This window comes from Oryctolagus cuniculus, chromosome 1 (assembly GCF_051225735.1).
Source record: "Oryctolagus cuniculus isolate XC-2025 breed Fujian yellow rabbit chromosome 1, ASM5122573v1, whole genome shotgun sequence".
NCBI classification, from domain to species: Eukaryota; Metazoa; Chordata; class Mammalia; order Lagomorpha; family Leporidae; genus Oryctolagus; species Oryctolagus cuniculus.
Genome location: NC_142867.1, coordinates 8,982,313 through 9,006,147, shown reverse-complemented (window position 1 = coordinate 9,006,147; position 23,835 = coordinate 8,982,313). Strand labels below are relative to the sequence as shown.

General features: G+C 50.9%; 1 long non-coding RNA gene and 1 pseudogene across 4 annotated transcripts in view; one reads left to right on the top strand and one right to left on the bottom strand.

The window, feature by feature from the left end:
• The window catches only part of LOC149128274 (uncharacterized), a 54,331-nt gene that overhangs the window by 11,845 nt on the left and 18,651 nt on the right, over positions 1-23,835 (bottom strand). The gene's annotated exons all lie outside the window — the stretch shown is intronic.
• Positions 18,665-19,110, top strand: LOC108178912 (small ribosomal subunit protein uS17 pseudogene; annotated as a pseudogene).

Genomic DNA, 23,835 nt, shown 5'->3' with positions numbered 1-23,835 from the left:
CTATGGCCCAGGCCCCTTCCTACCTTCTCTAGTCTCCTGGAAATTTCCAGTGGTCTCCTGGCCTTTGGTCCCACAGGTTCATTCCCTTCTTCCACCTGTGGGGTCTACCCCTGCCCAGCTGTAGCAAACCTGAAACTAGAGAGGGAGGCAGGAGGCAACCCCAGGGAACCAGGTATGCAACAACTCCAGGTGGGACAGGGCCACTTGGGCCTGGGCTGCAGAGGCCCCAGCAACAGAAGAATCAGCTGCCCAGATCAAAACCATGGCAACCGGGGGGGGGGCGGGCAGATGCTGCTGGGAGTGTCTGATTCTGCCCCCTACTCTGGCCAGCGGCTTTATTAGCCCATTTCACTGGATGCCAACTCCTGCAATAAAGGTACCACCCAGCATCTGGCACGCCAAGGTACATTCTCTAGACAGATAATAGCAATGATAATAAAAATAACAACAGTTAAAATTCATTGATCTCTCATATCATGCCAGAAACTGTACCAAGTGCATTACACATGCTCTCCAACTTAACTACAGCAACTCAGGGGGGGTAGGTATTATAGCTGAGAGCACTGAGCACAGGGAGCAGTCGATAGCACAGGCTTCAGGGTTGGAGAGCTAGTTTGCCCCAGCTCTGTGGCTATGTGGTTGGGTCTCATGAACTCTCCAAGGCTCATCTATGAAGTAGAATCCAATAAGATAACTCTACAGCATTTTAGCTCAAGCCTAGAACAAAGAAAGTACTCAATAGCAACCACTGTAATTGCTGCTATTATGATTCAAATAAAAGGCACTCCTGTCTTTTTACTGTTAAAAAAAAAAAAAAACCTTCAGTGACTTCCCATTCCCCAAAGGTAAAATCCTGCCACCAGCACACCGCACAATCTCCTCATCCGGCCGTGCCATGCTGCTCACCATCCCCGGCTTGTGCCATGTGTTGTTACCCCTCCGAGCCCTTGTTCTGCTGATCCCCTTGCCTGGAGCGTCCTCTCCACCTTCCTCCACCAGGGGCCCAGCGGAAACATCAGCAGAGAGATCTGAGAGCCACCAGCTCTGGACTACGGGAGTTAAAGGCAGGTGAGTCTGCTCTACCTGTAAATATTCTAGGCACCTGGCACAGCCCCCAGACACACAACAGATGCCGACTGCAGTCAACAGCAAAGCTCACTACAGTTCTAAGAAGCAGTCACTGGGAAGGTTGGCAGAGGCTCAGTTCAAGATCCCAGAAAGAAGCCAGCATCTCGGGCCTGCCCTTCCCGCTGTGGGCCACTGGCATCACCTCCACATGTCCTGGACGGGCCTCGGCCCTGTCTTCTTCACCAAAAATCCAGAACAAGCCTCACAGTGAGACTGGGGCTTAAACAAGAACACCACCTACTGTGTTTGGGTTAGAGAAAGGCCGTCCTCCAGCCCCATTTCTCTTCCAGGCTCCAGACCCTCACACTAGGCCCATTGCGGCCACTTGGCAGAACATGTTAGTCATTGCTTGGAACGGCTGCTCAGTAATAGGAACCTCTCAAAGTCCAAGAACCTTTTGTCTCTAATAAAAGCTAGTATCATATGATAGCTGGTACTTCATGACCTGTGACAAACCATTAGCATAATATTCTCTAAAAGCCTGCCCACAGGGCCAGCATGGTGACACAAAACGTTAAGCCACAACTTGAAACATCAGCATCCCATCTCGGAGTTCTGGTTCGAGTCCTGGCTACTCCACTTTCCAATCCAGTTATCTGCTAATGCACCTGGGAAACCAACAGAAGATGGTCCAAATGCCTGGACTCCTGCCACCCATGTGGGAGACCTAGATAGAGTTCTTGGCTTTTGGTCTGGGCTTGGCCTAGCCCTGGTTGTTGTAGCCGTTTAGGGAGTGAACCAGCACATGAAAGATCTCTCTCTCTATTTCTCCCTCTCTCCCCCATCCTCTCAAATATTTGCCTCTCAAATAAGTGCATAAATAAAATAAAATCTTTTAAAACCCTGCCCAGAAGATCACAAAGCACACTCCAAAGGGAGTAATAACAACAGCATATAACATTTAGCAAGTACTTCCTTCATGCAGAGTGTTTTATATGTGTAGCTTGTGTTTCTTGGAACAATACTATATGATGTGTATAGCATCATTATCCCCATTTTCAGTAAGGGGAGACTGAGGCTAAGGGAGTACAGCCAGTGTATTATTAGTCACCCTTTCATCGCTGTAACAATATACTCAGGACAAGCCAATTATGAAGGGAGAGGTCCACTTGGCTCCCAGGTCTGGAGGCTCAAGCCCAGGATGGACCCCTTTGGTTCAGCCATCTGGGGAGGATGGAGAACAGAAATGGTGCAGAAAGTGGGAGAGCCAAGAAGCAGAGACAACTGCGGGACCCAACTCAAGCTTGTATAACCAACCCTCTGGCAAGAACTTCCTTCCCAGGGCACAGCCTCAGTGACCTAAAAGGTCACTAGGAGTAGATCAAGTTTCTATCACCCCTACTCCATAATGAATGACCTTGGGGGCTCTCCATCTGCATGAGCTCGGGAGTCATATCTTATTCAAATCATAGTACCCAGTAAGTGGGGAGGCCAGAGCAGGATACAGGCCATCCCCCTGTGGAGCCTGCAGTTCTACCCACTGTGCTACACAACCTAACCCACTGCACTGTTTGCAGAGAGGGACTTTGATTCCATGAGGCAGGGAGTGGGGGACCAGTAGGATTCCTGTGGTTTCTTACTAACTGCTGTTGTCTAGAGGGTGGTCAAGGTAGAAAGGAATTGTGGGAAGAGATGCCCAGTGACTGCCTTATTAGCGCCTTCACAGTAGACACCAAATTTTCATCTCGGCCTCCACATAAGACTTGTGATGCCTTGGAGAGGACAGAGATTGATGACAGCAGGTGTCTCCAATAACCCTTTATCCCCTGAGTCTGAACTCTTCCTGGTCTCAGAGAACAGGACATGTAAAATTATAAAAGGTGTCTCGGTAAATTATGTCCAGACGCCCAGAGCAAAGTCAGATGTCCCTGGAGCAATCCACCACCAAACCCATTCCCAAGCCTGTGGTTCGTTTCTAGAGGAGTAGACAGAACTGTCTTGGCACATCAGAAGGAATGCCTGAGTATTTTAAACCTGCCTCTACCTTGCCCCCACAACTCAGTCTGGTCTTTCATCAATCATTGCCTTGGAGTTAGCTATTACTGCTCTTACCCAACTAGTCATTGGCTTCTCTGATGAGCATTATAGCCCCAGGGTAATTCCTTCCACGTCAGCCCCATTCCCAGGAAACCACTATATTCAGTAACATTTGGATTGAGGAAGTTCAATGAGCAGTAAAATTAATAAGAATAAGGATTAGCCATAATTATTGAGTGCTTACAGTGCATCAGGCACAGAACAACTCAGAAGTGAGGAAACTGGAGCTTACAAACACCCTCAGGAGACCAAAAAGCCAACAGCAGAGCCAGGATTTGAACCCAAGACTTGAACTTGGCATTCACTCTTGCCTTCCAAGGTCACCACTTGACATTTGTGAAAGCTTAGAGCACATTCAAGGTGCTTCAGCTCACCCAGAGAAGTGGGGACTTGAGAAGACTCGAAGCCAGAGGTGGAGTTTGAATTCTAGGTCTGGATTTAGTGGGCTGTGTTCTGGGAATAGATCTCAATACCCAGACTATGTTGGACACACTCCACCACCATGTGCACAGCTAGGTATCGTCAGCTAAGGGGTGAGCAGTTGCCACAGAAGCTTAAGTCGCAGCTTGGGGCACCCACATCCCATATCAAGGTTTGAGTTTTGGTTACTCCACTTCCTATCCAGGCTCCTACTGACTCACACCCTGGAAAGCAGTGGATGAAGTATTTCAGCCCATGCCACCTTCATGGGAGTCCCAGAAGGAGTTTGGCCATCCCTGGCTGTTGCAGGCATTTGGGAAGTGAACCAAGAGATAGGATCTCTCTCCCCCTCTCTTTCTCTCTCTGCCTCTCAAATAAATGTTCTTTTCATTATTTTTTTAAAAAACTTCAATAACAACATGAAAATATGGGACATTGAAGGTGAAGGAACAAGAATGCTTCCAAAGGAGAGCTGAGACCTCTGGGCTTCACTCTAGGAAGATTCTCCCAGGATCACCCTTGGGACCTCCTCCTGTAAGATCTGAGTGGGATGGGGGTAAAGAGAGCCCGTGTCTAGGAACCCCAGCCTCCCAGGGCTCAGAGAGACAGATCTGCCTGGAAGCGGGGAGAGCCACACGGTAGCTTCCGGAGGACTCTTATGGAGAAGCGTGGGAGGCGGGAGGAGGAGGGAAGGGTATGCAGAAGGAAGCAGAGGGAGGCTGCCGGCGACCTCCACAAGCTGCTCATGCGATGGAGACAGTGAGTGCCTGGCCCTTGTTCACGCTGACCCCTTCTTAAAGGCCATACAACGTGAAAGACTCATGCCTCCATGCTTGGATCTGCCGAAGGCTCAGTTCTCATTTCTTCAGGAAATGCATCACGTGGGTCCTTGTAAGATGAAGCTACACTGGGACACTGATCCAATTGCCCCTCTTAAAAAAATATCCTGTGGGGGCCAGTGCTGTAGCACAGCGGGTTAACACCCTGGCCTGAAGCGCCGGCATCCCATATGGGCACCAGTTCGAGTCCCAGCTGCTCCACTTCCTATCTCTGCTATGCCTGGGAAAGCAGTAGAAGATGGCCCAAGTCCTTGAGCCCCTGCACCCGCGTGGGAGACCCAGAAGAAGCTACTGGCTCCTGGCTTCGGATTGGCACAGTTCCAGCTGTTGTGGCCAATTAGGGAGTGAACCATCGAATGGAAGACCTCTTTCTCTCTCTCTCTCTCTCTGCCTCTCCTCTCTCTGTGTAACTCTGACTTTCAAGTAAAATAAATAAATCTTTTAAAAAAAAGATTAAAAAAATAATAAAAACATATCCTGGGATTTGTGCCAACGTCACAGCACAGGGGCATTCCAGAGCTGGCACTGTGGCATAGGCAGTAAAACTGCCACCTGCTGCGTCGGCATCCCATATGGGCACCAGTTCAAGTCCCAGCTGCTCTTCTTCTGATCCTGCTCTCTGCTTATGGCCTGGGAAAGCAGTAAAAGTCCAAGTCCTTGGGCCCCTGCACCCACATGGGAGACCTGGAAGAAGCTCCAGGCTCTTGGCTTTGGATCAGCCCAACTCCAGCTATTGCGGTAATTTGGGGAGTGAACCAGCAAATAGAAGACCTCTCTCTGTCTCTCTCTCTCTGTAACTCTGCTTTTCAAATAAATAAACACATCTTTAATATATAATATTAATACACATTAATATTTTATAAATAGTATAAAGATATAGATATGGATATAGATAGATAGATATAGATATAGATATAGATATATCCTCTGATTACTGAGGAAAGCAAGTCCCGTGAACCTGAAAGGGCTGGAGAAGCTCTTGTCCAAGCTGGCTCCAAGCCTCACCTCACCTTTGACCTTGCCCCCCAGCGTGGTAGGGATGTGGCCTCTGTGTCTCCTCTAGAGCCACCCAAACTCACTTCCTCACTCCACCCATGGAGCTGACCCCTGCACACCTGCCAGACTGGGGCTGCGGCAAGCTCACAAGTGCACCATACTCAGACCATGGCCAGGTCCAGTGGGACGGACAGGCTGCCTGGGCGACCACAGCAGCCTGCACAGTTCCCCCACATATGCGTGGGCCACGACTGAGGCTCTGGTCTGCCTGCGGAGAGGGCCTTTTCTGTCCGACATTCAGAGATTCTGGTCCTGGGCTGAATATGTCCTCCTAAAATTCACGTGTTGGAGCCCTAGCATTCAGTCCTTCCAGATGCAACTGCACTTGGAGATGGCGTTGTTAAAGAGGTGATGGCAGGGCCTGGCACTGTGGTGCAGAGGGCTAAGCCTCTGCCTGCGGTGCCCACATCCCCTCTGGCCACTGCTTCTAGTCCCGGCTGCTCCTCTTCTGATCCAGCTCTCTGCTATGGCCTGGGAAACCCGTGGAAGATGGCCCAAGTGCTTGGGCCCCTGGGGACCCAGAAAAAGCTCCTGGCTCCTGGCTTCAGATCAGCCCAGCTCCGGCCATTGTGACCATTTGGGAAGTGAACCAGCAGATGGAAGACCTTTTTCCCTGTCTCTCCCTCTCTCTCTCTCTAACTCTACCTTTCAAATAAATAAATAAAATCTTTAAAAATAGAGAGAGAGATTATGGCATTAACATGAAGCTGTTGACATGGACCCTAATCCAATATTACCAGTGACCTAATAAGAGGAAATTTGGACCTTAAAGGAGACACCAGGGACACACAAGAACAGAGGAAAGACCACGCAAGGCAGCAGGGAGGTAGCACCAGCCAGCCAAAGAGAGAGCCTCAGAAGAAGCTGGTGCTGCCCTTTGAATGTCCCGGCCTCCAGAACCAGGAGGAAAGACTGTCATTTAAGCCACTCAGTCTGTGGAAGGTTTTTCACTGCAACCTTCACCCCGGCCTTGGCCGGTCTCTGGCACAAGTAATAACCACAGAGGTCAACCTTGGCGGCCAGCGCCGCGGCTCACTAGGCTAATCCTCCGCCTGCGGCGCTGGCACCCCGGGTTCTAGTCCCGGTTGGGGTGCTGGATTCTGTCCCGGTTGTTCCTCTTCCAGGCCAGCTCTCTGCTGTGGCCCAGGAGTACAGTGGAGGATGGCCCAAGTGCTTGGGCCCTGCACCCGCATGGGAGACAAGGAGGAAGCACCTGGCTCCTGGCTTCGGATTGGCACAGCACGCTGGCCATAGCGGCCATTAGGGGAGTAAACCAACAGAAAGGAAGACCTTTCTCTCTGTCTCTGTCTCTGTCTCTCTCTCACTGTCTAACTCTGCCTGTCAAAAAGAAGAAGAAGGAGGAGGAGGAGGAGGAAGAGGAGGAGGAGAAGAAGAAGAAGAAGTCAACCTTGGCTACGCGTCAGACACTCTGCTAAGCAACTTCCCAACAACACAGGGAACACAGTCGCCCCCATTTCACAGGCGGGGAAACCGAGGCTCAGAGAAGTTCATGACTCTCCCATTGGTCGGTCAGCTGACCAGTCACTCAGACCAGATTCTAGCTCAGGAAGCCTCCACACCACAGCACGGGGGACACTCACAGTACTGACCCCTGGGCCCTCTGAGTGGGCTGCTCCCTGGCCAGATACACAGGTGGGGCCCATGCTCCCAGGCTGCCCTTGACAGCAAGTCATTCAAGGACCCCACCAACAGAGGTCAGTGGCGCCACCCTGCAGTAGATCCAAAGCAGAGAGCAAGACTCTGTGTTTCATGAGCCCTCCAGGTGAGTTCGGGGCAGGTGGGGCAGGTAGCCATTGTTGCTTTCCTCCCATCTCGGGAGAACCCCCTTTGGCTCTTTGTGCTTCGTCAGCAGGGCTAAGGCACCCTCCCGGAGCCCTGAGAACAAACAAGCCCTTTGCAATAAAGTCACTTGAGCTGTGAGAGGTCATTCCTATAACTAAGTGTCCCCCTGAGGACAGTAGGTCATTGGCTCACCTAGAAAAAGGCTACAGAGCCAACCAGTGCCAACCAAAAATAAGAACGAGGCCACTTCCTCAGCCCCATGCCAGGAGGTCAAGCTGCCACGAAGAGGCAGCAGGGAGAGCTGGATTGTTCTGGGACAAGAGGGCCTGGTGCACGCCAGAGTGGACACTCACCCTCCCTGTGGGCCCCCAGCCAGAATATGCCAAGTCACCCCTCATAATGAACAAAGCCAAGCTTTGTGAGCCCTGAATTACTTCGGAGAGTAGGAGGAGGGGGAAAACATTGGCTGGCACTCGCTTACAGCTCTTGTTCCATTCCACTGTGTACGGGGTCATCAGTTCCCTTCTGGCTTCTTCAGCCCAAGTCATAAGCCCCTTGAGGGTAGGAGCTGGCTCTGTCCCCTCCACTGCCCCTAGCACAGGGTCTCGGGAGGTGTGTGGTACCTGAACCCCCTGAGCTGGTCTCACCTGGAGGGCCTATCCATGGGAATTCCCAGTCCCATTAAATGGGATCCTCTAGGGAGGGACCCAGAAATCTGCATTGATCAAATGCCCCAGCTGGTTCTGAAGTCCACCACCCTGCTGTCTCCTTTATTTAGCTGCAGCCTCTCCCACTAAGGAAGGCGGGCAGGCCCTGTTGTTTTATTAGCTGGGATGACCACCGGCCTGGTTTGGCCTGGGGAGAGCAGGGTGTTTCCTAGGACATAGATTTTCAGTGTTAAAATCTGGAGAGTTCAGGAGCCTGCACCACCTGCAATGCTGACTTCCCATATCAGAGCATGGGTTCGAGTCCTGGCTGCTCTGCTTCTGATCCAGTCGCCTGCTGGTGCACCTGGAAAAGCAGCAGAAGATGGTCCAAGCGCTTGGGCCACGGACACCCTTGTGGGAGACCCAGATGTAGTTCCAGACTTCTGGCTTCATTGCAACTATTTATGGAGTGAACCAGCAGATGGAAGATCTCTCTGTCTCTGTCTCTGTCTCTCCCTCTCTCTCTCTCTCTGAAACTCTGCCTTTCAAATAAATAAATAAATCTCTTTTATTTATTTGAAAGGCAGAGTTACAGAGAGAAGTAGAGACAGAGAGAGAGATGTCTTCCATCCACTGGTTCACTCCCCAAATGGACAAAATGGCCGGAGCTGAGCTGATCCAGAGCCAGGAGCTTCTTCCGGGTTCCCCCACATGGGTGCAGGGTCCTAAGGACTTGGGTCATCCTCCACTGCTTTCCCAGGTGCATTAGCAGGGAGCTGGATCAGAATTGGGGCAGCTAGGACTAGAACTGGAGCCCATAGAGAATGCCAACAATGCAGGCCAGACCTTTAACCCACTGCACCACAGTGTCAGCCCCTAAATAAATAAATCTTTAAAACACACACTCACACACACACACACACACACACACACACAACCTGGAGAGTTCTGAGCAGTGTGGGCTGGTTGTCCCCCACCTGCCACCTCTCAAAACTCCCACACGAGGAGAAGGAACAGGAGTTCCCAGGCTCACAGGTGAGAGATCATCTGCAAACCCTCAGAGTTAAAATGGAGATGCACCATGAACGCACTCATAGTTCAAGTGGGCGTGACTGGCATTCTGGGATTTCACAACACTTCAGATGAAAAGCTGAAGTCAGACCACAAGGAACTGACTCAGGGACACTGGAAACAGCTCCAGCTTCCCCAGTCAGTCACCACCCTGCACCCAAAGCAGTAAACACCTTCCCTGAGCCAGCACTCCTCTGAGATCACAGGGGTCCCCCCACGGAGGAGGGGAGCTGTGAGAATCAGGGGTGACAGAACTGACAGCCCCCTGAAGATCAGAATCTTTGGTCCCCCATTTCTCGGATGAGAATACTAAAGGCCAGAAGGGCCTGGTGGCCAGCAAGACAGGCCAGACAGAAGCTGAGGACACGGCTGACATCCATACAAGCCCTCCCGCTGGGCGACAGTGACAAGAGCAGGAAAGGAACTGGAGGCGGCTACAGATGTAGGTCCTGCCCACTTAGCCGCCCCAATCTGAAGGTGTGCTCTATCTGAGACAGGACACTCTCGTGACAAGGTGCAGAGACAGGGGACTCCAGTATCAGGAGGGGCCCCGGGGGCCTGGCTCTGCGGATGCTTTCAGCCTGGGGAGCTTCCTGGGGGGGTGGAGGGGGACTTGGGGGAGGAGGCAGCGGGATGACTCCTCTTTCCCCTGTAGCCTGCTTTGAGTTGCACGAAGTAAGTGATAAGAATCTGTCATTTTGTCACATCTTTAAACACTGATGAAAGGGGAAAAATCTCTCCCCTTCATGGATAATGCCAGAAAAGCAACAGATGAAGCCCAGAGTTTCTGAAAGCAGACAGGTAAGATGCTAAGGATGATATGAATTTAGGGGAGGGAGAGTCACCTGCAAAATCAAGGAAAGAGGAGACGGTCCTTGTGGCCATTTGGGGAGTGAACCAGTGGATTAAACATCTCTCTTCTCTCCTCTCTCTCTCTCTCTCTCTGTAACTCTGCCTTTCAAATAAATAAAAATAAATTAAAAAAAAATCAAGGCAAGAAACACACAGGACCCTTGGGAGTGGGGGGTGAGGTGGTCTGGGGAGGTGGCTGTGGCATGCTGGAGCTGGATTCAAGAGTTGCCTTTCTAAGACAGCTAAGAAGAAATCTGAACTTAACCTGGGGTCATAAGACATTCCCTCTTATACTCAACAGCAAAACCTGAGGATTTTAGAACCAACTCCTAAAAAGTATTTTGAGTCCTCCATCATGGAGAGCTCAAAAATATTACCTCCAAGTCACATCCCACGACAAATTGGGAACAATCTCCCAGGAACCGATGTCTCTGTGGTTGGCCTGGGAAAAACCTGGCTATGTGGGAATCCTTGGGGAACAAGCGAGGCACTGTCTGGGGTGGGATTTCCTGGGTAGCTGAAGGTGAAAACTTTTAGTCCTGGGCTTTCACTCTTGTAAACAGAAGCCTGTCCCCAACACTGCTCCCCCCTGCATTCTAAAACAGAACACAGGGACTTTATCTCAGCAGTCCCGGTTCAAGGTGGCACCCCGGAGCTTGCCAGTGCCTGGAATCACTCCACTGTCATGTCAGGAGCTTGCAGAGAACTTCCCTCTCTTACCACAGTCTCCCTGCCCTGCCACCTCCCCCGTGCCTCCCCTGCTCCCTGCTCTCCTGTCTCCTTCCACCTCTCTTCCATATCTGGTCTCCCGTCCACAGGCCCAGCCCTCCCCATTACCGTCAGTATTCAAAGCCCAGCTGCCTCGCCCTGTGGATCAGCGGTTTTCTGCCCCTCCTTATTAAAGCTACAGGACCAGGAACTACAGGAAGACAGTTCCCGAACCATGCTACAAATGCTATGAATAACCATAGCAACAGCCAACATGCCTTGACCCAAAACACTTGCATTTACATAGTTCATGAAGTCCTGTCACCCTGGAAAGCAGCCAGCATGGGTAGTTTTAGCCACGTTTTTGTGACAAAACTAAGTTTCACAGGTTAGATGAGCTCTACAAGGGCACCCGACCAATGCATGGCAGGTGGATTGCTTGAATCCAGGTCTACTCACTCCACATCCATATCCTCTTCTACTTCGTGAATCACCTGCTCTGACTATCAGTTCCCTAAAACCGGCCATGAAAATGGGCAGAATCCAGAAAAGCTGGTGATCTGGTTACAAAGGGTCTGGACAACATGACCAAGTCTCCACTGTCCATGTTAACAGCCCCTGATGGAAGAAATCGAAGGTGAGGATGAGGCATCGTGAATTTACTCTGGAGACTTGGCATCTGCTCCGTCTGCATCTCACAGTCTACAAAACCAAGAATGTGTTTTTCATAATGTATCCATTTAAACCATAGTCCGGGATAACAAACAGCGTCTTATGTTCCAACAAATTAATTATAACAGGATGTTAGCCGTTTGGCTCTCAGCAGAGTACACACCCCGCAATCACACTGACCGGCATCACTTTAAATCTATGACCACAGGTCTCAGATCTCCACCCAGCACTGCCTGGAAACGCGGCAACATTTCTTAGGAAGTCCTCTTTCCCATTCCCAAGACTCCACACCTCCTCCTCTGTCCTGCAGCCACCAGCCTCCCTCTCTGCCATTGCACTCAGTCCATAATCTCACCCTGTGTTACCAAGAAAATAGAAGCCACACTCAAGAGCTCCCCCATCTTCCTTCCATCAGACCTTTGGCCGCTCCGCAGCTGACTGTGTGTCCTCTACCGGCTGGCCTGATACATTGATAGCAGGACCTACAGCCCTGGTTTACCTGAGACTATAGGGACTCCTGGGATGTGGATTTTTCTTCTTTTTCACTTAATTTGAAAGACATAAAGACAAACATCCTCCATCCACTGGTTCACTCCCTAAATGCAGGCAACAGCCAGGGTTAGGCCAGGCTGAAGCCAGGATCATGAAATTCAGTCTGGTCTCCCATGTGACAGGCACCTGAGCCATCACCTGCTGCCCTCCAAGGTATGCAGTGGCAGGAAGCTGGACTGGAAGCAGATTAGCCAGGACTTGAACCAGGCTCTCCAATACAGGATGCAGGGGTCTCAAGTGGCTACTTAACCACTGCACTAAACATCCGCCCCTGGAGTGTGGAACTTTTACTCTAAAGTTGGAGGAGATCCCCTGCTCCACCCACCAGAGACCTACCCTCCAGGGCACACGGGATCCCCTCCTCTGCCGGCCGAAGAGCTGAAAGCCTGCCTCTTTGTCTCGTCCGCATCATCTGTCCCTCTTTGAATCGCTCCCTTGGACATGCACAAAGGCCTGATAACACCCACGTTCACGAACAAAAATAGCCCCAGTGGTCCCACCAGTGTCTCCTCCTCCCGGCCCGTTTCCCTGCATCTGTGCCCGCTGAGCCGCCTTCCCCTCACTCTGCTGTTCTTGGTTAATAGCTTACACTTGGGCTTCAATTCCCTTCACCCACACTGACAAATCCCAGAGGAATTCTGAGGACATCCCCCACTCCTCCCCAATCACTTGCAAGCCAGAGGGATCCAGATCTTTCCATGTGTATACTCCACTGGTGACAAACCAATACTTTTGAGAAGAAAAACAAAAATGAATGCCTAGACGGGAGTGGGAGGGTAGCCTACCAGTTAAGACACCCATGTCCCACATTAGAGTGCCTGGGTTGGACTGCTCGCTCCAGCTTCGTGCTAATGCGGACCCTGGGAGGTAACGATGATGCCTCAAGTAACCAGGTTCCTGCCACCCACGTGGGAAACCTGGATTGAGTTCCCAGCTCCCGGCTTTAGCCCTATCCCAGTCCAAGGAATTTAGTGAATAAACTAATAGATGGGAACCCTACCCCCTCATCTCTCTCTTTCTTTTTTTAAAGATCTATTTATTTGAGAGGTAGACTTACAGAAAGAGGAAGAGACAGAGAGAAAGGTCTTCCATCCACTGGCTCACTCCTCGAAAGGCCGCAACGGCCGGAGCAGGACAATCTGAAGCCAGGAGCCAGGATCCTCCTCCAGGTCTCCCATACAAGTACAGGGGCCCAAGCACTTGGGCCATCTTCTACTGCTTTCCCAGGCCATAGCAGAGAGCTGGATTAGAAGAGGAGCAGCCAGGATATGAGCCTGTGCCCACATGGGATGCAGGCACTGCAGGCAGAACCTTTACCCACTACGCCACAGCACTGGCCCCTCAAATAAATCTTTAAAAAAAAAAAAAAGTTAAGAGTTTTGGAACTGGGGCCAGCGCCGTGGCTCACTTGGTTAATCTTCCGCCCGCAGTGCCAGCATCCCATATGGGTGCTGGGTTCTAGTCTCGGTTGCTCCTCTTCCAGTCCAGCTCTCAGCTGTGGCACCAGCATCCCATGTGGGTGATGGTTCAAGTCCCAGCTGGTCCACTTCTGATCCAGCTCCCTGCTAATGTGCCTGGGAAAGCAGTGGAAGATGGCCCAAGTGCCTGGGAGACCTGGAAGAAGCTCCTGTCTCCTGACTTCAGATCAGCTCAGCTCCAGCCATTGCAGTCATCTGGGGAGTGAGCCAGCAGATGGAAGATCTCTCTCTCTCTCTCTCTCTCTCTCTCTCTCTCTCTGCCTCTCCTTCTCTATAACTCTAACTTCCAAGTAAATAAGTAAATATTTTTAAAAAATGTTTCTTCCTCTTCTGCCAACCATCATCATGTCTTGCCTCTATAGACTATTCCAAGAAGGCAAGGACTGGGTCTTGCTCTGCTGCCTCCAGGGTCTGGGACGTAACACATTCAAGAAATGCACGTTTTGCACCCTGGGAGGCAGCAGGTCATGGCTTAAGTATTTGGGCCCCTGCCACCCCCATGGGAGAAATGGAGGCAGTTCCCAGCTCATGGCTTCAGCCTCCCTGAAGGCCTGGCTGCTACAGAAGTTTGAAGAGGGAACTAATGGATAAAAGATATCTTTCTCTCTTGGGGCCGGCATTGTGGTGCAGTGGGTTAACACCCTGGCCTGAAGCACTGGCATCCCATATGGGCGCAGGTTCAAGACCCAGCTGTTCCACTTCTGATCCAGCTCTCTGCTGTGTCCTGGGAAAGCAGTAGAAGATGGCCCAAGTCCTTGGGCCCCTCTACTTGTGTGGGAGACCTGGAAGAAGCTCCTGGCTCCTGGCTTCGGATCGGCACAGCTGCAGCCGTTGCAGCCAATTGGGGACTGAACCATTGGATGGAAGACCTCTCTCTCTCTCTCTCTGCCTCTCCTCTCTCTGTGTAACTCTGACTTGCAAATAAAATAAATAAATCTTTTTTAAAAAAAAAAAAAGATATCTTTCTCTCAATTTCAAATGAACCAATAAGTAATTTTTATAAGAAATGTTTGTTAGATCAATGAAGTAAAACCTTATTAATTCAAATATGTCCCCTCATTGAGAATCTATGCTCATTTAAACACAGGCTGCCAGGCAAACTAACTGTGTAAATCAGATAAGGAAGCATTTTAACTATGTAGGATAATAACTGTTTACAAACAACACATCTACTAATTATGAGTCATTTGTGTACTCGTGATGCATCCCAAATGTCTCTCTTAAATGATCTAGTTCACTTGGTGGTTATGCAAAGCCTAGATCACTCCTCACACATCCTATTTTAATACATTTAAAGGATATCCTTGAAAGTGATGTAATTGGCCGGCGCCGCGACTCACTAGGCTAATCCTCCGCCTTGCGGCGCCAGCACACCAGGTTCTAGTCCCGGTCGGGGCGCCGGGTTCTGTCCCGGTTGCCCCTCTTCCAGGCCAGCTCTCTGCTGTGGTCCGGGAGTGCAGTGGAGGATGGCCCAAGTGCTTGGGCCCTGAACCCCATGGGAGACCAGGATAAGTACCTGGCTCCTGCCTTCCGATCAGTGCGGTGCGCTGGCCACAGCACGCCAGCCGCGGCGGCCATTGGAGGGTGAACCAATGGCAAAAGAAAGATCTTTCTCTCTGTCTCTCTCTCTCACTGTCCACTCTGCCTGTCAAAAAAAAAAAGCTGTGACAAGTTTGGACACTTTCTCAGACATTTACCAGTGTATCTCACTGAAACAGTGACAACAGGGGTGGGGCATTGGGCCTACTGTCAACACACCCACATCCCAGATCAGAGTGCCTGGTTCCGAGTCCCAGCTCTACTCCCAGTTCCAGCATTCCTGCTAATGCAGACCTTGGGAGGCAGAAGGTGATGGCTCAAGTTGGGTCCCTGACACCCACGTGAGAGACTTGTATTGAGTTTCTGGATCCTAGCTTCAGCCTGGGTCAGTACCAGACTTTGCAGGTACATGGGGAGTGAGCCACCAGCTGGGAGCTCCTTCTGCCTCTCAAAATAAAAATAAATAAATAAATAAAAATAAATAAAGTCTTGCAGCAATACTTTTCCTAGTAAATATTCAGTGGCCCAGAATTTGCCATTTTCCCCATCAAATTACTGCATTTGGTTCACTTCTTTGAAGTTCCCCTCAGCCCACAAAGCACTTCCTGAAGCCTTATCCAGAATCAGACTCAGCGCAGGTGCCAAGCAAGCAAAGATGAGTGGGCAACACATGGGCCTGTGCTTCAGAATCTCCTTCCATTAGAGACAAAATATGAGTTGCATTAGTGATATGGGACTTAACTCACATAGCCAGACCACATTAAGTGCTGTGGCTAAGGGGTGCATAAGGTGTGTGTACAGGTTTCACCAGGGGGAAGGTGTTGGGGACAGGGAAGGTGACAAGATAAGGAAGCAGAAAGCATGGTTCACCCATGGTGAGTGCTTGATCATAAACTCAATCACAGGGGAAATCTTCACAGGGCTTATAAAATAGCTCTTGCAACTACAGCTCTGGTTGCCAGCCACCAAAACCGTTGGGAAGTTCGAAACACATCATCCGTGGCAGGCGTTCGGCCTAGCAGACAAGATGCTGGTGGGGACACCCTCATTCCACATCAGAGTTCCTGGGTTCGATTCCTGGCTACAGCTCCTCGCTGCAGCTTCCTGCCAAGGCAGATCCTGGGAGGCTGCAGGGATGACTCAAGTCCTTGTGTCCCTGCCACCCAAGTGGGAGGTCCTGGCTCCTTGCTTCCACCTGGCCAAGTCCCAGCCGTTGAGGGCATTTGGAGAAGTAAACCAACGGATAAGAGCACTCTATCTCTCTGTCTCTCTCCCTGTCTCTCTCTCTAATTTACAGAAATAACGGCATCAACCAGATGCCATGTTGCATGACCCCAGAACGAGGCCTGTGGTTCATGACAGAGCCCCATGGCGTCAGCCAAGCTGGACCACGGTTTACACCAATCAGGTCGCCACCATCCGTCAAGCTCCATCTCTCACTTCTTTTTTTCTTTCGGGAAAAAAAAAAAAAATTTCCAAGTAGCCAAATTGCTAACAATAATCCCTACTATGCAACTGGTGAATGTCAACAGACTAAGCAGACATCAGGAATGCTGAGATGTTGCAATCCCTCCAGACAGACCCTCCCTGCTGGCCAAGCAAGACGCTCCAACCACCTATAGCCAACCCTGTGAGTGGAAAGAATTTCCAATTTTGTTTACACCAGTATAGGAGAAGGACCTGGGGAGGATGTCTTGATGGACAAGAGCCTCAGCCTCCTGCAGCTGCTGGGGCGAGGACAGAGTCGTGGGTACCTGGTGCCGCAGGGAGGCTGGCGTCCTCAGAAGATCCTTTTCTGACTACAGACATGGCTCATGCAACTCTGGGCAGTGTGGCTCAGCGGTGACCCCTTCAGCATCACAGGCAGACCACTCCTCTTGTGGGGGCTGTTCTGTGCATTGCAGGATGCCAGGAGAAACCTCCAGGGACTACCAAAACCACAGCCTGACATTGCCAAACGCCCCCAGGAGGGAAATCACCCCTGGTGGAAAACCACTGCCCTAAGAGAGGAAGCAGGGACAAAGGACAGGGAGAACCCCACTGTGAGCTGGACATTGGGAAACACCAGGGCGGGGCACATGGGGACAGTGGGTGCCTGTGGAACCAGCGAGGCTGGCAGTCACGTGGTCCAGGGCATTGAAAGGCTCTATGATGACCCTGCCTTGGAGGGCTTCTCCAAGTTTCTTCTTTGGGAAAGAAGAAACATTAGCAAAATCTAGATCTACTGCTATCCCCCAAAAGAAAAATCAGGGGCCTCATAAATTCAGAAGCAGCTTGAAGATGAGCATTTGGCTCAGTGGTGACTTAGCCACTTAAGTCTCCACTTGGGACACCTGCATCCAAATCAGAGTGCCTCGTTCAAGTCCCAGCTACTCAGCTTTTGACCCAGCTTCTTGCTAATGCAGACCTGGAATGCAGCAAGTGATGGTTCAAGCACCTGGGTTCCTGTCACCCACATGGGACTCTATCTATAGATAGAGTTCTGGGCTCCTGGTTCAATAAAGAAATGAGTAAAATTTAAAAATAAGATTTTTTTATAAAGCAGCTTACATCTAACTTTTAATTTTTTTAGTTCAGTATTTATTTATTTGAAATGCAGAGAGACATAGATCTCACATCCTCTGGTTCACTCCCCAAATTCCCACAACAGCCAGAGCAGGGCCAGGCTGAAGCCAGGAGCCCCAGAACTCCATACACATCTCCCATGTGGATGGTAGAGAGCCGTACTTGAGCCATCACCAGCTGCCTCCCAGGGCACACATTAGCAGGAAGCTGAAATGGGAAGTGAAGACAGGACATGAACCCAGGCACTCAGATAAGGGATGCACGTGTCCCATATGTCATCCTAACCACTGTGCCAAACACCCACCCTTAGGTCTAATTTTAACAGAGAGAAAAATTCAGATTTTCAGCCAGAATATCATAAATCATCTTTTATGAATAAATGTACAAATTAAGTTTGCCTGAGCCGCTCTAGTCAGGGGTTAATGTCAGGGCCATTTTAACAGCAACAACACATATGTGGCCGGCTCTTGCCTCTGTCAGCTGTGCTAGAGACCCAACCTCCTGCAAACCACCCCACCACACACATAGACATACTAAAAACATACACACACATACCTACACACACGTGTGCCTCTCGTCCACGCTCCCTCCAACTCCTCTACCCCTGTAGATGCCATTCACACTCACCCCTGCTCCTCCCCACCCCAGCCTGTAACCCAGGGCTCTCAGACCCTCCCTGAAATGACCAGTCAGCACAACCATCCCCTCACTGTCCTCCCACCTAGAGCTCTTTGGCCTAAGCCAACACTCCCACCACTTGCCAGAAACTAGCTGTTCCCTAGCCCAGGCCCCTTGGTCACCTCCTCCCAGCCTCATCCCAGCCTTGGCCATCCCTATCAACTCAGCCCTCAAAGCCAGGCCAGCCCTTGCCCACACCCAACTACTTCCTCTACCCTAATTTCTCATGGTGGTCCAGACTCTCCAAGTTAAGATGCCAGGGTCCCTTGTTTAAAAGATGACAGTGGGGGGCCAGCACTGGGGTGTAGTAGGTTAAATATCCGCCCACAGCACCAGCATCCCATACGGGCACCAGTTCAAGTCCAGGCTGCTCCACTTCCACTCAAAGCAGTAGAAGATGGCCCAAGTGCTTGGGCTCCTGCCACCCACATGGGAGACCTGGAAGAAGCTCCTGGCTCCTGGATTCAGATCAACCTGCCTCTGGCTGTTGCAGCCATTTGGGGAATAAATGGAAGACCTGTCTCTCTGTCTCCCTCTCTCTGTTAACTCTGCCTCTCAAGTAAATAAATAAATCTTTTTAAAAACAATTGGCAGCTTTTTTTTCCAGGCAGCCAGCAAGATGGCAGATATTCAGAGCCAGCGTGCCTACCAGAAGCAGCCGACCGTCTTCCAGAACAAGAAGAGGGTCCTGCTGGGAGATACGGCAAGCAGTTCCTGGTCTGTGCTTCAAGACACCCAAGAAGGCTACTGAGGGCACTAAAGACAAGAGTGCCCCTTCACCAGAAATGTCTCCGTCCCAGGGAGAATCCTGTCTGGCGTCCTGACCAAAATGAAGACGCAGAGAGCCATCATCCTCCACCGACTACCTGCACTACATCCACAAGTACAACTGCTTCGAGAAGCGCCCCAAGAACAAGTCCGCGCACCTGTGCCCCTGCGTCAGGGATGTCCGGATCGGAGTCATCGTCACGGTGGGGGAGTGCTGGCCCTGAGCACACGGTGCACTTCCACGTGCTCAAGGTCACCAAGGCCACCGGCACCAAAAAGCAGCTCCAGAAATGTTGAGATCCGACGCCCACCTGCTCTCCAAAGTGAAACAGTTATTTTCCCATTCACTGGCAAAAAAAAAAAAAAAAAAGACAGTGAAATAAGCCAGACCAAAGGGATAAATGCTGTATGATTCCACTCATTGGAGGTACCTCCAGTGGTCAGATTCGTGGAGACAGAACGTAAAACACAGGTGCCAGGGACTGGGAGAATAGGGTTTCAGTGCAGGCAGATAGGTTCTAGGGTGGACGGTGGTGGCAGTCACACAACAGTGTGGGTGTCCCTGGTGTACAATGTACACGGGAAAGTGGCTAAAACGGTAGATCTCATTGTGTATATTTTACCATAATTTTTAGAATGCTATGTAAAAATCAATGGCAGGTAAATGAAGCGACAGACATGTTAATTAACTTGATTTAATCATTCTGCAGTGTATGCATGTATCAAAGCATCACATTGTACCCCATAAATGGATACAGTTGTGACTCAGTACCCAAAAAAAGTATTAATAAAAAAAGAGGGGGGAGGAGGGAGAGCAGGAAGGGAGAGAGGGAGGAAAGATACTATAACAAAATTAGAATCTTGGGAGCAAGACTCAGAAACCTACAGTGTTCACCCCCGCCCTGCCCCAGGATTCCCATGCATCCTGAGGGTAAGAGCAGAGCATTGTTGCCATTTGTTAGCTGTGTGATCTCAGCCAAGTTACCAAACCTACCGAGCTTCGATTACCTTGTCTGTTGATACACACAATCCCGTCCACCCAGGGCTCTCATGAAGGTTACATGAGGTATGGAACATACAGCACCAGGCACGTGGCAGGTGCTCTACCAAAGAGAGCTTGAGCTTCCGTCCATCTGCAAACACCCACCAAGCCCTGTGGGTGCCAGGCCCCATGCTGGGTGCTGGGGATACAAGGGAAGCAGGCAACTCCCAGCATCCACACTTACTGACAGCAGGGATCTCCCTCCTGGCCTCTCTAAAGCAGAACACCTGGTGGCAGGTAAGGCGGTCCCTAACCTTAGAGACTGGGTAATAATCCGATGAAGGAGAGGAGCCCAGGAGAAGCAGTTCGAGGGCCAGATGCAGAGACACTGCCTGAGGCCTGGGTCAAGGCTCTCCCGAGATGGTGATGGTTGTGCCAAAACCTGAATGATTGGCTCAGCGACTGACTTGACATCTGTGGCCAATCAAGAGTGTGTGCAAAGGCCCAGAAGCCATGGTGAGCTTGAGGAAGAGAGAAGAGGCCAAGGTGACGAGGGCTGGGGAATGTACATCGAGTACTGAGAACAAAGCGATACCTGGCCAGTTGGTTTCTCAGAGGCCTCCAGAACCCAGAGACCCTCAGATACCAGAAGCCCAGGGACAGGTGTTTGGCCTAGAGGCTGAGATGCTGGTTAGAATGCCCACAGCCAATAGCACAGTGCCTGGATTTGACTCCTGACTCACTTCCCACCATTGCAGACCCTGGGAGGCAATGGTAGCAGCCAAGGGATTAAGTTCCTATCACACCAGAGACCTGGATGGAGTTCCTGGCTCCCTGCTTCAGCCTGGCCCAGCCCTGGCTATCGTGGGCATTTTGGAAGGAAACCAGTGGATGGGCACTCTATCACTCTATCACTCTATCTATCCATCCATCCATCCATCATCTACCTATCCATCCATCCATCCATTTATCTATCTCTGCCTCTCAAATAAAAATTTTTAATTATTTTTTAAAAGGAAGCCAAGAATTCAGCACCCCAAGCAGGAGCTAACTTGGAATCTCTCAGTTGCCTCTGCTCCCGGGACGTCCTCTGAGAAGGAGACTGGGTTGACTGAAGAGTCCTGTTCACACTCCTCCCTGTGGTGTCTTGGGATGGCCTCCCAGCACGCCCACAGCCTCATCAAGCAGGTCTGCTCAGCACACACCTTCCCTTCTCAGCCAGAGCCCAGCAAGGCAAAGACCAGCAAGCCCAGCAAGGTGCTCAGGCCCAGGCCCCTTTACACTCAGACTGCACACCCCCAGGGCTCGCCCAGGCCTCCCTTGCAACCAGGGACAGCGAAGGCCTCCAGGGAGCCTTGATGGAAAAGTGCTTCTTCTTTTATTTTTCTCTCTTCTTTCACTTTTCCAAAATTAATCATTCCCAGCAACTCTTAGAGAAGAGGCAAGTGTGCACTTTACAACCTAGCATGAAAACAAGCCCTCTGGGGCCGATGCTGTGGCATAGCCGGTAAGGCCGCCTGCAGCACCAGCAACCCATATGGACACAGGTTCAATTTCTGGCTGCACCACTTCTGATCCAGCTCCCTGCTAATGCACCTGGGAAAGCAGAAAAAAAAAAGGGGGCCCAAATCCTTCAAATCCTTGGTCCCTGCACCCACATGGGAGACCCAGAAACTCCTATCTCCTGGCTTCGGTCTGGCCCAGCTCCAGCTGTTGCAGCCATTTGTGGAATGAACCAGCTGATGGAAGATCTCTCTTTCTGTCTCTCCCTTTCTCTCTGTAACTCTGCCTTTCAAATAAAATAAATACATCTTAAAAAATTAAATTTAATTTAAAAAAGAAAGAAAATCACCTCTCTGAGGTCTTACAGCCCACACGGGTCTCCCTCATGTCGACACAGTTAAGATGGCAAAGTCTGCCTACTTGAGCACTTTCTGTAATAGTTCAACAAATTTGTTAAGAGCTTCGTTTTCTTTAAGAGCATTGTTGCTTGGGCACTTAGGGGTCTGTAAAGTGGTGGAGGCTCTGGGAAACTAGCTAAACATTTCAGCCGGACTGACATTTGTGTCCTGGTCCAGCAAGGACTGGAAGGCAGCCAGACCACTCCTGCCCCTTTTATAAAGATTTTCCCTAAGAATCTGTCAACAAGCAGAGCAGAACCTGCGAGACAAGCACCAGGCCCCCATTCCTCCCACCAAATGCCTTCCACCCCCTCCTTCCAGCGTGCAGCAGAGCGCAAGTTCCCTCTCCACAACAGGCTCCAAGTGGGTGATCCAGCGCTGCGTGCAAGGCTGTCCTTCGCCTGTTTTGCTGTGAAACTGTTCTTGAACGCAGTCCAAAGTGGCTTTAGGGAATATTCATATCTCGACTGGTTTTCTTGATTCAATTAAAAGTTAAGGCGAGCTTGGCTGCTTCCAGGGAGCTGGCACCCAGGGGAGAGGAGAGAAGGTACCCGGTGCTCCTGCTGGGTCTACTCCACCAGGCTGGTAGGGGGGCACCATAAACCTCTCCCCCAGTTCCCAGCGAGAGGGCCGCAGGCGGCAACCAGTGCTCGCTGGCTGCCCAGCAGGTCAGCCCTCTGTCCCTTGCCTATGCCCCTGGGAGAGCAGGCTGGACTCAGTGACCCGCTCTCCCACAATGAGAGCCCCAGAACCCTCCCCACTGCCATTCTTGCCTCTTTGTTCCTGCCCAAATCCGCTTCATAGTTGATACTTTAGGGGTCGGGGAAAATAAAGCTCAGGCGTCGAATTAAATGACTGGTTGTGAGAGAGGTCCTTGCATGTTCACCATTCGAGGCTAAGTAAGCAGGCCTGGGATTAGCGTGGCAGTGCCTAGCCCTTTCTCTGCAAGCCCTGAACGCTGAAGCCCTGACCTCTGTCCCCAAACGGGGCCTTCCTTTCTGAGCTCTGTGCTATGCAAGGAATTCTGCACATAAAAAAAATAAATAAATAAGGTCCCCCTGGATTTGCTGCCTTCTGACCTGGCCAAGTTGGAATGTGTGGTGTGGAGGAATGCTCCTTGCCGGGCAAGGATGGCCACCCACAAGACAACAGACCTCAGCAAAGAACGTCCCTGACCTTCCCCCAGAAAGCCACGCGCAATCTCACAGAAGGCAGGAGCAGCTCAGGAAGTGGCCAAGCTGCTCCCACCCTGAGGTTTCCTGGATGGGAAGGAAGGTGCTACGGGTTTCCCCTTCCATTCCTCTTGCACCGTCCTAGGCTCGGCCTTGGTGCCTCATTCCTCATCTCCTGCCTCAGACCTGCACTGCCACCCAAAAATCTCCCCAAACCTCGGCTTCTAGCAAGCCACCCTTCAACACCTGTCAAAGGGCGTCTGTTCTGGATCAAGTGTAACCCCCTCTGCCTCAATGCTAAGAGCTTGTATAATCTGTCCCGTCTTCTGCCCCACCATCCTCTCCACTGTTCCTCAAAGCATGACCTTTGCCAAGTAAGTTCAGCTTCTCCTTCCCTGTTGGGTCTGCTGTGCTCACACCATCCCTGGACTGCCATCCAGATTGTTCCCCTGCTTGGCACCTGGCCTTGAAGGGCCAGCTCAAGTCTCTCCTCTAAAAAGCCTTCATCACGGCCACAGGATGTACTCTTACATAGAAAGGACTCTGGGGCCGGCATTGTGGCACAACAGGTTAAGCCACCACTAGCAACCCCGTTATCCCATATGGGCACCAGTTTGAATCCTCAGGGCTCCACTTCCCATCCAGCTCCCTGCTAATGTGCCTGGGAGAGCAGTGGAAGATGGCCCAAGTGCTTGGGGCCCTGCACCCACGTGGAAGACCCAGATGGAGTTCCAGGCCCGTGGCTTTGGTCTGGCCCAGCCCAGGCTTTTTCTAGCCTTTTGGGGAGTGAACCCCCAAATGGAAGGTCAGTCTCCCTCTCTCTCTAACTCTGTCTTTCAGATAAATAAATAAATAAATCTTTTTAAAAAGAGAGAGAGAAAGAAGGGACTCTGGAAACAGCAAGTTTGTATTCAAACCCTGGCTGTGCCCTTACCAGTTAATTCTCCATGACTTTGGACTAATTAAT